The sequence below is a fragment of the Vitis riparia genome, chromosome 17, assembly GCF_004353265.1.
Source record: "Vitis riparia cultivar Riparia Gloire de Montpellier isolate 1030 chromosome 17, EGFV_Vit.rip_1.0, whole genome shotgun sequence".
Lineage (NCBI taxonomy): Eukaryota > Viridiplantae > Streptophyta > Magnoliopsida > Vitales > Vitaceae > Vitis > Vitis riparia.
This window is the reverse complement of record NC_048447.1, coordinates 8,472,724-8,489,216: the sequence shown is the minus strand read 5'-3', so window position 1 is coordinate 8,489,216 and position 16,493 is coordinate 8,472,724.

Below are 16,493 nucleotides of genomic sequence, written 5' to 3'. Positions count from 1 at the left end.
CCCCAAAGGGGGAGTTAGGATTTTTTCTAATAGGAGATCAAAATGTTTTTCCTTTGAGATGGAAAATTCGATTACCGAGTTTTATCAATTTGCAAATTCTTCCTTAGTTACTTAAAAGAATGAAATTCGCTGACATTACAACAATACTAGGTAACATAGATATAATTATGGGACAAGTTAATTGTTAAAATGATGATTGATACACAAAAGTACAAGATATCAATTCTTTATCCCAATTGGAATACTTAAAAGAGGTTTATGGGATCATATGGATGCTTGTACTTATTTTTACTCCTATATTGGGAATTACAATAATTGTGCTAGCAATTGTGTGGTTAGAAAGAGAAATATCCACAGGGATGGACTTGAATATGCAGATCCTTTGGGAATTCTTCAAACTCTAGCATATATATATATATATATATATATATATATATATATCCTGGGATATCACATCCCATTAGATAGGAAATATATATCTTAGGATATAATTTCCAGTAGGATATGATATTCTTAAATATACATATAACATGATATTTTATGATAATATATCTAATGAAATATATTATATTATATTATATTTAATTAATAAAATGAATAAAAAATATAAAATATATATTATTTTTAATGTTTAAAATAAAAATGATCATATTTTAATATTTTCTATTTAAAAATAAATAAAAATTTGAATGGAAGAAGTAAATACGTGTTACCGGAAGAAGATCATTGTCTAAATTTCTAAAATTTTATTTGTATAAATATAAATGATCTCCTTTTAATAATTGGCATGTGTCATCTAGAAACCCAAAGCTTTTATATGACCATTTTTCTTATAGAAAGTATCTCCCATTTCTCCATTTCTTACCAGGTTTCTTAGTCTAATGATATTAGACACCTGTGATTACGCGTTTTCTCTCTCGTATTGTTTGAAGTCAGTACCATATGTCGGCATCAAAATGGCTGTCTCTTGTCGGTTACTTAAATTACTTTGAATCTTTGTAAGCTTAAGTGTATGGGACAAACCACTCCATAGAATCTGTCCCCAGGACGACTCCTTAATTAATTCACTTCTGCAATTTCACTGATCTAATCCACGGTTTCTTCTCCTCATCTTTGGCCTTTTCTACACCAAATACTAAAAATATATGGCTCCATGTTCTCTTTTGATCAAGCCAAAGATCTGAAAATACAATATGCAAGCTTGTAAGGGATGCATGCCATTAAGCTTGTACCATCTCCATACCAAACTTAAAGAAATCTACCTGTGGTTGCCCATGCACCCCATGAAAAGCAACATCTTGACTCCTCTTCCCTCTAACAAAAAAAAAAAAAAAAAGTAAATAATAACTCCAAACAAGAAAAAGACTCCTAAGGTTGATTGTCTCCTCTTCCCTCAGCACATGATTAACTCCTAAGCAAACATATTTGTATCCTTCTCACGTAGGGAACAAACTATTAGTATGATTTACAAGTACAGACTAAAATATGGTTTTCTAAAAAACTTACTTTGAAATGAAGGCATAACATAGACTTTGTTTTCAAATAGGGATTTAAATATCTGTGATTGAAAGGGACAATATTGTATGCTTATGGGTTGGAAGCATACCTCGTGCATTCATTATGTTAGGAACCAAACCCCAAGTAATTCCAAAGGGAAGTGACTCTGACAAAGTCAAGTCACGGGGGAGACTAATACTAATGAGGGATTAATTTTAATTAGACAAGATTAGGTTAGACAAGACATCTAGGATGAGGAAGATGGTCCATTTGAATCGGTCATCATAGATCCATAATGTATTAGAACATATTATACATGGGTTTTACTTGACCAACAACATGTGTAGCATTTTGGATCCATCTTAAATCTTGTGACGATCCCTTTATTTGTTTTGTAGTTTATAAAAGATAAAGAATAATGGTACTATATGCATTTTTAATTATGAATATTTTTTTTTTTAAATACACCAAGACATAAAGAAAAGACAAATTAATATTAATTTTTTTAATTAAAATACAAAAAAACATATTTTACGATACACGTCTAGTCATGTAAACATATCCAAATGAATGTAGAGTCACGTAAATTAGATTTTGATTATATTAAAGGAAAATAAATATGCTATGTATTAAAACTTGTACATGAATTCAGCATATTTAATTTGAATAAGACACTACTGCAACACAAATATAAATAAATAAATAAATAAATAAAAATAAATCTAAACAATGAAAGGCCCAAGATGGGAAAGGTGCATGCTTTCCAAAAAATCAAAAGTATGACAAATTCAAGCAAAAATAAAATATGCATAAATATAAAGAAAGAAATGATAAAAATGCAAAGAATGATTTATAATTGTTCAACAAATACATATATTCCACATTTTCAAGCTCAATAAGGATGTGGTTAATAAATTTAATACTTATTACTTAATGACTTAAATTAACTTTAGGTTAAATTATTATTAAATTATTGAATTAAAACTTATTACTTAATTTTTATTTTAAGTATTAAGGTTATTTGATAAAATTAATTTAAAATTAATTTTAAATCATTAAATTAACATATTTATCCTTATAAATTATAACTAGGACTAAGAAAGTCAAGTAATAGTGAAGGTTATAGAATAGCAAAGGAAATCATGAAGGTAATTTGGTCATATCGAGTAAAAAAGTAAAATGAAGATTTGAACTTAAGAATAATTTATTTGTTTTTACTTATTACTTTAAGTTGTTTTTAACTTTAAGTCATATCATTAAATTATTTTACTAAACATACTTAATTTACTTAATGACTTAAATTAAATTATTAAGTCACTATAAGTTATTAAGTTGATTTACCAAACACCCACCAAGTCTTAAAACTGCTCAATTAATTTCAAAGTGTCTTCAACCAACACTCTTCCACATTTTGCACTTGGTTTGTCCATTCATCAATCAACCCTTATAATTCTTGAAAGGTTTCATATACATATATAAACTTTCCCTCAAAAAATAGCTTCAACAAATGAATGACTAACTTTAGCTCTATGGAATTGAATAAAAAGTATATGCAAGTGTAGGCGTAAGATACACTGAAGTGTTAAAGGTCTCTGGAAAATCAAATTATTATTATTTGCAGGAGTTGGGTTTTAATAAATGAGTTCTAAATTATGTATAGTTAATCTATTGACAAAAATAGTTGCAACAAACATTTTTTTTTAGGGATATATCAATATATTCATGGGTTTTTATGTGATAAATGTTAGTTCTGAGCTAACTGGAGTTAGATCTGTCTAATTTTAACAGAGGTTAGACAACCTTCCTCCCTACGTTGTACCTCTCAAAGTTTTTGCCCAACAGTAGTGAGACTGGGTGAACTCATTTCCTGCACAAAATGATGTCTGGACGGGTGGTTCGGGCACGTCCCTCCGAAGCTTAAGTTAGGTAAAGATAGCTTAATGTCACAGGATGCTTCAAATGAGTCGCCCCATGGGCTTATATAGAGCTCAGGAAGCTTCTGGAGACTCCTACACTTAGTCATTAGTGGGAGTAGTGTGGAAAGTTCTAGAGATGCCTAAAGAAGTCCACACATCTCTACACTATGGCGGAAGGCATGAGAGGAGTCCAGGGCTTTCTAAAGAATTCTAGAAATCTCTTGTACATAGGCTTGTACATAGAGTTGTGTAGGGTATTCTAGAATCTCTTGATTTGTAAGGAACCCTCCAAGGTTCCAGAAAGTTCCATTGGTACCTATAAATAGGTGAGGGCCTCATTTGGCCAAGGCACTAAGCAAGTGAGTTCCCAAAGCACTTGTAAAGGCTTCCTTGAGTAATAAAGGCTTCCATTCTTTAAGAGTTGCCTACTACGCCCTCTAAAGCTTTCGAGTCGTGAGCATATTAGCCTAGCGAGCTAAGCATTGGGGAGCCAGGTTGACTTAGCAAGATCAAGTGTCTTGACTTGTCTAAGTGTCACACGAGCTTAGAAAAAGACTAAGTCTGTGACAAGTGGTATTAGAATGTGGCTATGAAATGGGCATAGTAAAGGAAGCATGTTTGGCTCTAACGTGGAGGAGACTAGCAAGCAAACCCGTGGGAGGGAGATCGAGCCTACTGCACGGGGCAAGAATGATAAGTCTCATTATGCCATAACCAACATGGAGGCAAGGTTAGCCAAGGTGGATCTAGCCATGGTAGACACCTGAGAAGGGGTGGACTTGATCGAGCAAGGCATGGAGAAGGGCTTAGAAGATCTAAGGAAGCATATCCAAGACCGTCGTGAAGGGATGCTAGGCTCACAAGTTCAACCGGTGTCACATGAGGAGTTCATGTCCTTCCAAGACAAGGTCATGAGCATGTTCACTAGTGTAGAGTCAAGGGTGGAGGCCCTAGCTGTGCGCATGGAGGCCCAAGACCATGAGATTCGACAAGAGTTGACCATCTATAAGACTACAGTATCAGCACGAGTCATGGCCACTCATGAGGCACCAAGGGTGGAGGTGCCCAAGCCACATACGTTCAATGGCAAGAGGGATGCTAAGGAGTTGGATAACTTCTTGTGGCACATGGAACACTATTTTGAGGCTATCGCACTGACGGATGAAGCCACTAAGGTACACACCGCAACCCTTTACCTCACTGATAATGCTACTCTATAATGGCGTTGAAGGTTTTCCGATATAGAAAAAGGGACGTGCACCATAAACACATGGGATTTAAGTGAGATATCAAAAGGCAATTCTACCCTGAGGATGTGGCTTACCTAACAAGGAAGAGTATGAAGCGTCTTAAGAACACGAGCTCGATCCATGAGTATGTCAAAGATTTCTCTACACTTATGCTTGAGATACCCAACACGTCCGATGAGGAGTTATCGTTCAACTTCATGGACAACTAGCAAAGCTAGGCCGAGCAAGAGTTGAGGAGACGTGGTGTTCAAGACCTAGCCACGACTGATTCGTCCCCATTGTAGTCATGCCATTTGATTATGGCTTAAATGGGTGTTATCAACAAAATTTATAAAACCTAAATCACCTCACACTAGGGTAGCATAACTAACATAGTATAGTGGCTCTGGGATCGTCCACAAGGATGAGTTTTCATCGTATAAGTGACTTAACTGAAGGAAATAACATGGTGTTTTTTCTTATGAAATTTAGCTTTAAAAGAAAATGGAATTGTGGTTGCAAAGATTGATTTTAAGTTAAGCAAAAACAATAAATGAAATTAACTATAAAGAAAAGGTCTCTTGGAGCTTTAGGTCACTAGGATCGGGTTCCTTAGGCAAAGAGGAAGACTCTAGATCTTCTTATCGCGTTGGGGATAATAACATAAAGGATGGTTATCCCCCGAACCAGTTTTATATTTAGCAATTAAGATTTGATCCAAATGGTTCATGGAAACTGATAGTTGCTTCCTATTAATGGCTTCAAACACTAAAGACCCTCACCTTGAACCACCTTCCAATGGCTTGTAAATGATAACTAATAGACATCCATGGATCTGGCAATAAGTATCCATAGAATCCAAAAAGCTTACCAAGTAATCGCCATTCAAGGTGATTTTCAGGGATTTAAGGCTAAACCTTAAAATAAAAACCATTAATGGTGAACAACTACTTTCATTTAAAGCAAGATAAACTCCCACCTTTGCATTCGGTTCCTTTACCTAGCTTCCTGCACTCCAAGAAACGTAAAATCTAGCCACTCATCCCCTGAGAAATCATCCTCAGAGGTTGTTTGGCTAGAAAGAAAAGTGAAAACAAAAGGAGAAGGAAAGGTAGAGCAAAAGCTCTGTATATTTCTCATTACAAGAATTTTACAAGTGTTTAATGAAAAACATATATATCACTATCACACATATCTCTCTCCTTATTTATCTGCTACCTAAAAGATATATAAAAAGATATAAAAAAAATATCTAGGTTGGTTACAAAGATAAACTAGGAAATTACACAAAATATTTGAAGATAAAAATCTAACGGAGTCGGTGCATAGGAAGATTTCGCATACCATGCAAAATTTGGCATGGTGTGCAAAATCCTCTAGTTGCCTCAAGAGGTTTCGCATGGTGTGCGAAATTTCGCACAACCATGCGAAACTGCTTGTTGTTGGATTTCTTCCCCTGACTTTCCTCCTTGTGTCTCTGATTGGCTTGGCAAAGGGCTATGAAGTGCTCCAAAACTTGGATTCTTCATGCATTTGAGCTTTAACTTGCATTGCCATGGATTTCACCAAATTCTCCCTCATTCTTGGGTTGTTTCAATGATCAAATGGCTACCAAAAACACCAAAACTTGCCAAAAACTAATTAGTAACCTTTGCTAGGTTCCTTAATGTGCCAATTGAGTTAAAAAGTATTAACTACTACTCAAAAGTCTTTAAAATAGTCAGTTTCAAGCTATAGAAGAGTACTTTTTGAGTAGTAATCACTTCCCCCAACCAACATATTGCTAGTCCCTTAGCAATGAAGGAGGGATAAAGAAGAATAGACAATGAAATAATTTACAAAATCATGCTAATCACTCCAAAAAAAAATTCTCAAGTGGCATGATACAAATTATACTCTCTCATGGAATATCAAAGAGGCAAAACCCAACCTTCAACAAGATTCATCAAATCTCTTGACCTACCACAATTTATAAAGAGTAGGCATTATGCAAATCTAAGTATCAAAAGAATTTCCACTCCCAAAGGTCCAAACCTTATTTTTTTTTCATAAAAATCTAAGTGTTAAGCTTATTAGTTTCCGATTATAGTATGTCGAACTATTCTCTTCCCCCAACCTAGTTCTTTCTCAAACCTTAGCAAACTGACCAACCTCCAATAGGCTAAGAATGCACCTCTTTTATTTCACAATTTTTTTTTTTCATTGTAGGAGTGCAATGCTAGAGGTATTGTTTTTTAAAGTGTCCATGTAATGGGGATCCATCAATGACTCCCAACCAATCAAGGTTTAGGGCTTCAAGCTTTAAGGATCTTTCGACCACTAACTCCTCATATTTTTCCTCGGACTTTTAAGATTGAAATTCAATACCCAAGCACCTACAATATGTTAAACTCCACCTATTCACCTTTGTAACGAGTATTCAGGTCGATGACTCCCAACAAATCAAGGCTTAGGGCATCGGGTTTTAAAGACTTTCGCCATATACCCCTCGGACCTTGCTTGGGTTTCAAGGCAAGCGAAACACTTTGTTTTTCTTTTCAAAGGCTAATTGGCCTTTTATAAGGTGTCCTAACACTATTAAAACGAGGTTAAAGGTACCAAGTCGAAATTTTCCTAAGTTCAGGGGGTGAAATAGTTTTTCATCTTATAATCGGAACCTAATTTGCACAATGTGTGGTAGGATTAAAGTGGAAGAAATAAGGTTGAATTCAGTAGGAGTTTTAATACTTCCTCAACTTCAATAAGCATAATACAAACTCTAAGATTCAAGTAAAAGGCAAGAACTCAATTTCTCCCATTTTATTTTGAGAATTCCTTAATAACCATGAAAAACAGAATGAAAACTTTTAAAATTAAGCAAAAAGTAACTAATTTAACAAATTAACCTAGCATTATTTAACAAAACTTCCTTCCTCAACTCTCCCCCCAACCGAGATCAACATTGTCCTCAATGTTTTCAAAGCAATTGAAAATAAAGGGAGAAAGTGGTACCTCCTAAGTGAAATGGAGTCTGAGTCGTATATGAGAAACCACATGAGTCAAAAAACAAAAGGGTAATGAGTAGAGGGTATAGGAAAATGCTAAGTATAGTAAAAAAACATGATCTCTATATATTAATATGAGAAAGTACAATATGAGATATGATCACGTAATACATCAAATCCCAGAATATAAAGTATCAAAACAAGGACATAGCTCCAGTTATATAACATGTAAATACAATAAAATAAAGAGATGTCATATGATCAAACGGTGAGAGCCTTAGGTGGAGATGATGCATCCTCAAGCGTAGCTATGACTGTGGGAGGCTCATCCTGAGATGGTGGAATCCGGACCTTTGCTGGTGTAGTATCCTCAGTTGGAGCTATAGGCGTTGAGGATGTGGGAAGGTTAGGCTGAGGCGGAGGCAAGAGTCCCAGGTGTTGTTGAATCTGGTGGAGAATAGTAGTCTGTTGGTCCTGATAGGCATGCATCTCAGCCATCTGCTAAAAGAGAGCAGAATGGGTGGTGGTGAGTGTCTGAAAGGTATGCACCAGGGTGCGAAACTCCGAAGCCGATATGGTAATGGACGACTTAGATGTAGTCGGCGCGACTGGTGGAACAGTAGGAGTAGTAGGTAGAGCAGCAGAAGTAGCCTCAGGTGTGGGCACTGGTGGTGTGGTCTTTGCCAGGAGCTCGCCATGCTCTGGTTGTGGAGGCACTGGTGGTGCTACCCTGGGAGGGGCTCCAGGATGTGCAGAATAGCTCGCCAACTGATTCCATTTGTCGAGAGTGAATCGCTCTCGACAAAGGCGGTGGCGCTTGAGTCGAGGCTCAGTAGGAAAGCCTAAATACTCCAAGATTTGGCACAACAACCTCGAAAATAGTAGTGGAATGGTGTCAGCCCTCTGGAGCTTCTTCCTATGGACTTTCTCCTCAAAGTGGATGAGGGAGGCCATGATCAAGTGTTGCGGGCCAAAGTAGAAGCCCTCTGATATACGGAATAACGCGTCCAAAATAGCTTATCTCTTCTTTACTGAATGTTGTAATGGAAAGAGGTTGGAGCGCAGCACCACGTCTATGAGAAGCATCCCAGGCGGAAGCTCCTTTCGTAGAAGGACCGAATCACTAGAGGTCCCCTTAGATAATATGTGGACCATGTCCCACTGAGATACGGGGGACCACTTTTGGAAAACGGATGGATTCTCTGGCTCATAAGGAATCTGTAGAGCCTCTACAATATGTCTCGCCTCGAGGACACCAGGACGTCCATCAATACTGAAGTGAATCGTGGTAGGACTCCGGACGCCACGAGTAGTCATAAACTGGTAAAAGTCTAGTGCTACTTTGGGATAGAAAAACTCACGAGGAGTCATGAGGTGCTCAAGGTGGTACCTCTTGAGTAGGTCGCACGAATCTTGGAGCTCAAACTATTGTCGCATGGCCTCCTGGTCAAAATGTAGCTTTGAGTGGAAATGTATGGCTCTACAATCTGAGTTGCCTTCAATGGGCGGTGACATGTCAGAAGGTAACTCAGAATCTATTGGAGGCTCAAAAGCTCTAGATGACTCCCCGGGACCTGAAGTCCTAGCCCTCTTGGCCGGAGGGCGCCGTACTGAACTCTCGGGACGCATAGCAGTCGCCCCTGGGGTAGTAGGTGGTCTCCTCGTCTTGTACCTGTGTTGAGAAGCAGGTGAGGAAGGTCCAATGGCCTCTCCACCTTCGAAATGTGGAATCCTCGAGGCTTCCGTGGCCTGAGAGGGGGAATCACTCGGCACTTGAGTTGAGGAGGCTCTCTATCTCGTGGTGCGTCTCGATGAAGGGGCGGGAGAGTCTCCTTGGGTTCGCGCCATGTCGAGATGGAAGACGAGCCTCGGGTCTGTGCTCTGAGGGGGCGTGGAGTGCGTCTTTTTGAAGGAAAATGCTCGCTGGACTCGGAATCGAAGTGAGATGCCGCCCACACTAGGTGAGGTCGCAAGGTGGCAGAGGAAAATGAGGGGTTCGTTGGGTGTGAAGCGTTTGCGAAATGAAGAAACTATGGGTTGGGGGATTTAAAAAGAAATGGGCGAGTGGCTTTTCATTTTTGCAGGCGCCTCTTAGTTTTTGCACAATGTGCTAAATGGGTTTGGGGATGCAAAATTACTTCGCATACTCCTTAGGGTTTCACACAGTGTGCGAAATTGGTTTGGGTGTGCGAAATTTTTTGCATGGTCTGCGAAAATTTCGCAGGGTGTGCAAATTGATTTCGTAGGGGTTGGCTTATTTTCGCATAGTGTGCGAACTTGGTTTGCAAGGTGTGCGAAATTTCGCACCCCATGCAAATTGAGTTATGTATTTTGCATGCCTTGCGAAAATTTCGCAAGGTGTGCAAAATTTCTTGGTTTTCCTCCTACTTGAAATCCCCCTGCAATTGATCATCAAAAAAATCTAAGTTAAATCAAACCAAAATAAATTTAAAACCAAAAATAAAAAACAAAACAAATAATAATACAGGAAAACTCTTAAATAAAAAATAACATAAAAAGATATGGACTCGATTAGTTTTTAGAAAGACTAAGTCTATCAAAAAGCTGGTCTTGTCAAGCTTGATGTTGATCAAGGAGGATGAATTCCTCATTGTCACGAGAAAAAGGCTCCACAAAGGGCTTGAGACGGTGGCCATTCACTTTGAAGCTCCCGATGCTGTTGGAGTTGAGTAGTTCCACTATTCCATTTGAATGCACTCGGTGAATTGTAAATGGACCTATCCACCTTGATTTCAACTTGCACGGAAAGATGTGGAGCTTAGAGTCATAGAACAAGACTCTTTGTCCCTTTCGAAAATCCTTACGGGAAATCAACTGATTATGCCACATCTTTAATTTCTCTTTTTCAATTTTTGAATTGATGTAGGCATCGTTTCTCAATTCCTCCATCTCATTTAGGTCTAGGAACCTCTTCAACTCGGCTCTGTTCAAATCCATGTTGAGCTTCTTGATTGCCCACCAAGTTTTATATTGTAATTCCACAGGGAGATGACATGCTTTGCCATAGACTAGGCGATAAGGAGACATCCCGAGAATGGTCTTGTAAGCTGTTCGATATGCCCATAGTGAGTCAAGGAGCTTGACTGACCAATCCTTTCTGTTTGTGTTCACCACCTTCATCAATATATTTTTAATCTCCCTATTTGCTAACTCAACTTGCCCACTAGTTTGAGGGTGGTAAGGTGTAGCTACCTTATGCTTCACCCCATACTTGGCTAGGAGAGTTTCAAAAGGCTTGTTGCAAAAATGAGTACCTCTATCACTAATTATTGCTTTGGGCACCCCAAATCTTGAGAAGATGTTCTCCTTGAGAAACTTGAGAACCACTCTATGGTCATTGTGCTTACATGGGATTGCCTTAACCCACTTAGAAACATAATCTACTCTCACCAAGATGTAAGAGTAGCCAAAAGACATAGGGAATGGTCTCATGAAGTCAATGCCCCAAACATAAAAAAGATCAACTATCAAAATGGGGTTCAAGGGCATCATGTTCCTGCGTGTCAACTTCCCAAGCCTCTGGCATCAATCACAACTCTTGCACATGGTGTGGGCATCTTTGAAAAGTGATGGCCAATAGAAACTCGATTGTAACACCCACATGGCTGTCTTTTGAGAAGCAAAGTAGCCTCCACATGCATTTTCATGGTAATGACTGAAGATCCCCTATTGCTCTTCTTCAGGAATGCACTTCCTTATTATTTGATCCGCACAATACTTGAATAGAAATGGCTCTTCCCAATAGTAGGCATAAATTTTTGCAAAGAAGTGTTTCTTATCTTGTGCTTTCCACTCACTTGGAACTTTTCCTGTGACTAGGTAGTTCGCAATATGAGCATACTAAGGGGCAATTTCCACCAACATGAGAGACTTATCTGGAAAATCATCATTGATGGGCATTCCATGGGAATTATGTGCGATAGCTAGCCTTGAAAGGTGGTCTGCTACCACATTCTCCACTCCTTTCTTGTCTTTGATATGGAAATTGAACTCTTAAAGCAAGAGAATCCATTTAATCAGCTTTGATTTAGCATCTTGCGTAGTCAACAGATACTTCAAAGTAGAGTGATCATCGAAAACCACGATGAAAGACCCCACCAAGTAAGCATGAAACTTATCCAAGGCAAAAACTACAGCTAACAATTCTTTCTCTATGGTTGTGTAGTTTCTTTGCGCCTCATTCAATGTCTTGCTCGCATAGTAGATCACATAGGGTTTTCCATTTTCTCTTTGCCCAAGAACAGCTCCTATGGCAACGTCACTGGCATCACACAGTACCTCAAAGGGCAGTTGCCAGTTGGGAGCCCTCACTATTGGTGCGGTTGTCAGAAATAGCTTCAATGCTTCAAAACTCTTTTGGCATCTATCATCCCATATGAATTTAGTATCCTTCACTAATGGTTCACAAAGAGGCCTTGCAAGCTTAGAGAAATCTTTGATAAACCTCCTATAGAATCCCACATGGCCAAGGAATTGCCTTACTCCTTTGACATTTGTTGGAGATGGCAACTTAACAATGAGTTCAACCTTTACTTTGTCAACTTCAATGCCTTGCTTGAAGATGATGTGCCCAAGGACAATCCCTTGGTGTACCATGAAATGACACTTCTCCCAATTAAGCACTAAGTCTTTCTCAATGCATCGGTTCAAAATAGCTTCTAAGTTGATCAAGCATTTATCAAATGTACTTCCATATATGGTGATATCATCCATAAAGACTTCCATAATACGCTCCACCATATCACTGAAAATGCTTAACATGCATCTTTGGAAAGTTGCGGGTGCATTGCATAAGCCGAAAGACATTCTCCTGTATGCATAGGTTCCAAATGGGCATGTGAAAGTGGTCTTCTCCTAGTCTTCAACATCAATTTCTATCTGAAAGTACCCGGAGTAGCCATCCAAAAAACAATAGAAAGGATGCCTAGAGACCCTCTCAAGAACTTGATCAATAAAAGGCAACGGGAAATGGTCATTCCTTGTCACCGCATTCAACCTCTTGTAATCGATACACACCCTCCAACCTGTAGTGAGGTGTGTAGAGACATCTTTTCCCTTTTCATTTTGCACTATCGTGATCCCAGACTTTTTTGGCACAACTTGAGTAGGACTCACCCATGGGCTGTCTGATATGGGGTAAATAATACCGGCCTAAAGTAGCTTAAGAACTTCAGCTCGCACCACCTCTTGCATGTGAGGGTTCAACCTTCTCTGAGGTTGACGAACTGGCTTAGCTTCGTCCTCCATGTAAATATGATGGGTGTAGACTAAAGGGTTGATCCCTTTTAGATCAGAAATTTGCCACCCTATTGCATTCTTACATCTTCTAAGGACTTCAAGTAGACAATCCTCCTAATGAATGGTAAGAGCTAAAGATATAACAACATGGCACTTCTTGTTGTCTTCCAAGTATGCATACTTCAACTCTGTAGGTAGTGGCTTAAGAATAAGCTTTGGGGGTTCCTCCTTAACAGGTCTTTGCATCTCCTCCTCATTGAATAAGGGTAGAATTTCTTTTCTCTTCTTCCATGGGAGCAAGGTAGCAAGCAAATCTGAGGGTTTAGGTAACCCTTCCTCAAGATTTCCAAAACTCTTAATCAAATCCTCCTGTATTCTCTGATCATAATGCTCCTCCACTAAAGTGTCAATCATGTACACTTTCTCTGAGCCTTCTTCTTCTTCTGGATGGATATGCTTCTTGTACAAATGGAAGATGTTGAGCTTCAATGTCATGTTACCAAACATGAGTTGCATGACTCCATTCCTACAATTGATGATCACATTTGATGTAGCTAGCAATGGTCTTCCAAGTATGATAGGAACATAATTAGTTCCTTTGACAATCGGATCCGTATCAAGAACAACAAAATCCACTGGATAGTAGAATTTGTCAACTTGAACCAAGACATCTTCAATCATCCCTCTTGGAATCTTCACTGATCTATCTACCAGAGATAGAGTGATGGATGTTGGCTTCAACTCTCCAAGTCCCAACTGCTTGTAGATAGAGTAGGGTAGCAAATTCACACTTTCTCCCAAGTCTAACAAAGCTTTCTCCACACAAGTCCCTCCAATACTCACTGAGATGGTAGGGCAGCCCGAATCTTTGTACTTCACTGAAGACTTGCACTGTATGATGGCACTTACTTGTTCAGATTCAACCCTCTCTTTATAGTGCACAGGTCCTTCAAGAATTTTGCATATGTTGGCACTTGTTTGATCATGTCTAGCAAAGGGATATTGACTTTCACTTGCCTTAACACTTCAAAATTTTTTGATGCATTATTGGTTCCCTTTTTGCCATGCAAAGCTTGGGGGAAAGGTGGAGGCATGTGTTTCTTCATCATATCTTCCTTGATCACTATCCTATCGGGTTCTTCATCCACTCTAGACTCATGGTCAACTTTCTCTTTACTCTTCTATTTTCTCTTTCCTTTCATTTCCTCTCTCTTTTCTTTTTCTGCTACACTCTTTTCATCATGTTTTGGCTTGGATATGGGCTGATCAACCTCTTTACCACTCCTCAAAGTGATATCTACTTTAACTTCTCTCACATTTGAAGATTCTCCCTCTTAAGCCTCTACTTCATGGATATCCTTGGGATTTTGATGAGGTTGAGAAGGAAACTTTCCTTTCTCTTGCACTGTGTTAAGGTTGGTAAGCCTTGAGATTGCGTATTGGACATTGTTTATCTTCTGAGACAGATCATTTTGCATCCCATCCATTCTTTTGTTCAATGCACTCTCCACACTGTCAATTCTCTGATTCACTTGAGCATTAATGGACTTATGATCTCCCATAACCTTACTAAGGTTCACAATTGCTTGTTCAAGATTCGAGGCTTGTTGAGGTGCTTGAGCAAGTTGTGTGTACTGAGGTGGCTTTGGTTTTCAAGAGAAATTTGGATGGTTCCTCCAATTCGCATTGTAAATGTTGCCATATGAAGCATTGTTATTGGGTTTGAATTGACCAATAACATTGGCTTGATCACCAAACATCTTTCTCACTATTGGAATTATAGGACACTTCTCCACCAAGTGCTCATAAGATTGACAAATGGAACAAGGCATAGCCTACACTGGTGTCTCAGAAATGGCTTGCACTTATTATACCTTCTTCATTTCTAGCTCTTCCAATCTCCTTGCCATAACTGCAACTTTTGCCTTCATGTCAATGTCTTCATTCAAAACATACATCTCACCCTCTGCATTAGGTTGAGACTTCATTCTTCCCACCTTTCTAGCATTTGGTTCATCCCATCCTCTTGAAACTTCAGCCACATAATTCAAAAAGTCCATGGCTTTCTCCGGATTCTTACTCATGAAGTCTCCTCCACACGTAGTTTCTAGGAGTTGCTTCATTGAAGAAGACATACCATCATAAAAATAACTCACTAATAGCCATGTGTCAAAGCCATGGTGAGGACAAGCATTAATAGCTTCCATGTACCTCTCCCAACACTCATATAATTTCTCATTCTTTTTAGTTGAGAAGTTCGAAATTTCCCTTTTCAAACCATTGGTCTTATGAGTAGGGAAGAACTTCTTAAGAAACTTGGCTTGAAAATCAGTCCAAGTTCGGATACTTCTTGGCCTTAGAGAATTAAGCCAAATCTTGGCCTTATCCTTCAAAGTGAAAGGAAATAGCTTGAGCCTCATCAAGTCAATTGAAGCTCCTTCTTCTTAGAATGTATTACAAACCTCCTCGAATTCCTTAATATGCGAGTAGGGATTCTCACTCTCCATCCCATGGAAAGTAGGTAGGAGTGGCACAATGTGAGGTCGGATTACTAATTGCTCAGTGGGAGGCACTATGCATGAAGGTGCACTCATACGAGATGGATGCATGTGGTCCCTCATGGATCGGTATGCGTTGAAATTATCCTCTTGACCATGTTGGCTATTTTGATCTTTAGGTGGAACATCCATGATGTTCAAGCACACTTCCAACTCAGTTTCTCGAGGAGTTTCAATCTTCACAAGTCTTCCCTCAATATCTCTTATCCAATAGGGCATGCACAACTAGAGATCACTGAAACAAAAACAAAGAAAACAAAAGAAATACAATACTAGGAAAAAGTTAAGGTTAATTAAAAACTAAATAAAAGATAAGCTAAATATAGACAACGAAAAAGAATTAGTAAAAAGAAAAATCACCAAACTTGTGATGAAGATCACAAGTATTCACCAAAAGTATTTTCAATGTACTGTGGCACCATCCCCAGCAACGGCGTCATTTGATTCGTCCCCAGTGCAGTCATGCCATTTGATTCTGGGTCAGACGGGTGTTATCAACAAAATTTATAAAACCTAAATCACTTCACACTAGGGTAGCATAGCTAACATAGTATAGTGGCTTTAGGATCGTCCACATCGATGGGTTTTCATCGTACAAGTGACTTAACTAAAGGAAATAACATGGTGTTTTTTCTTATGAAAGTTAGCTTTAAAAGAAAATGGAATTGTGGTTGTAAAGATTGATTTTAAGTTAAGCAAAAACAATAAGTGAAATTAACTATAAAGAAAGGGTCTCTTAGAGCTTTAGGTCACTAGGATCAGGTTCCTTAGGCAAATGAGAAGATTCTGGATCTTCTCCTCGCATTGGGGATAATAACATAAAGGATGGTTATCTCCCGAACCAATTTTATATTTAGCAATTAAGATTTGATCCAAAGGGTTCATGGAAACTGATAGTTGCTTCCCATTAATTGCTTCAAAACTAAAGACCCTCACCTTGAACCACTTTCCAATGGTTCGTAAATGATAACTAATAAACATCCATGGATCTAGCAATAAGCATCCATAGAATCCGAAAAGCTTACCAAGTATTGGCCATTCAAGGTGATT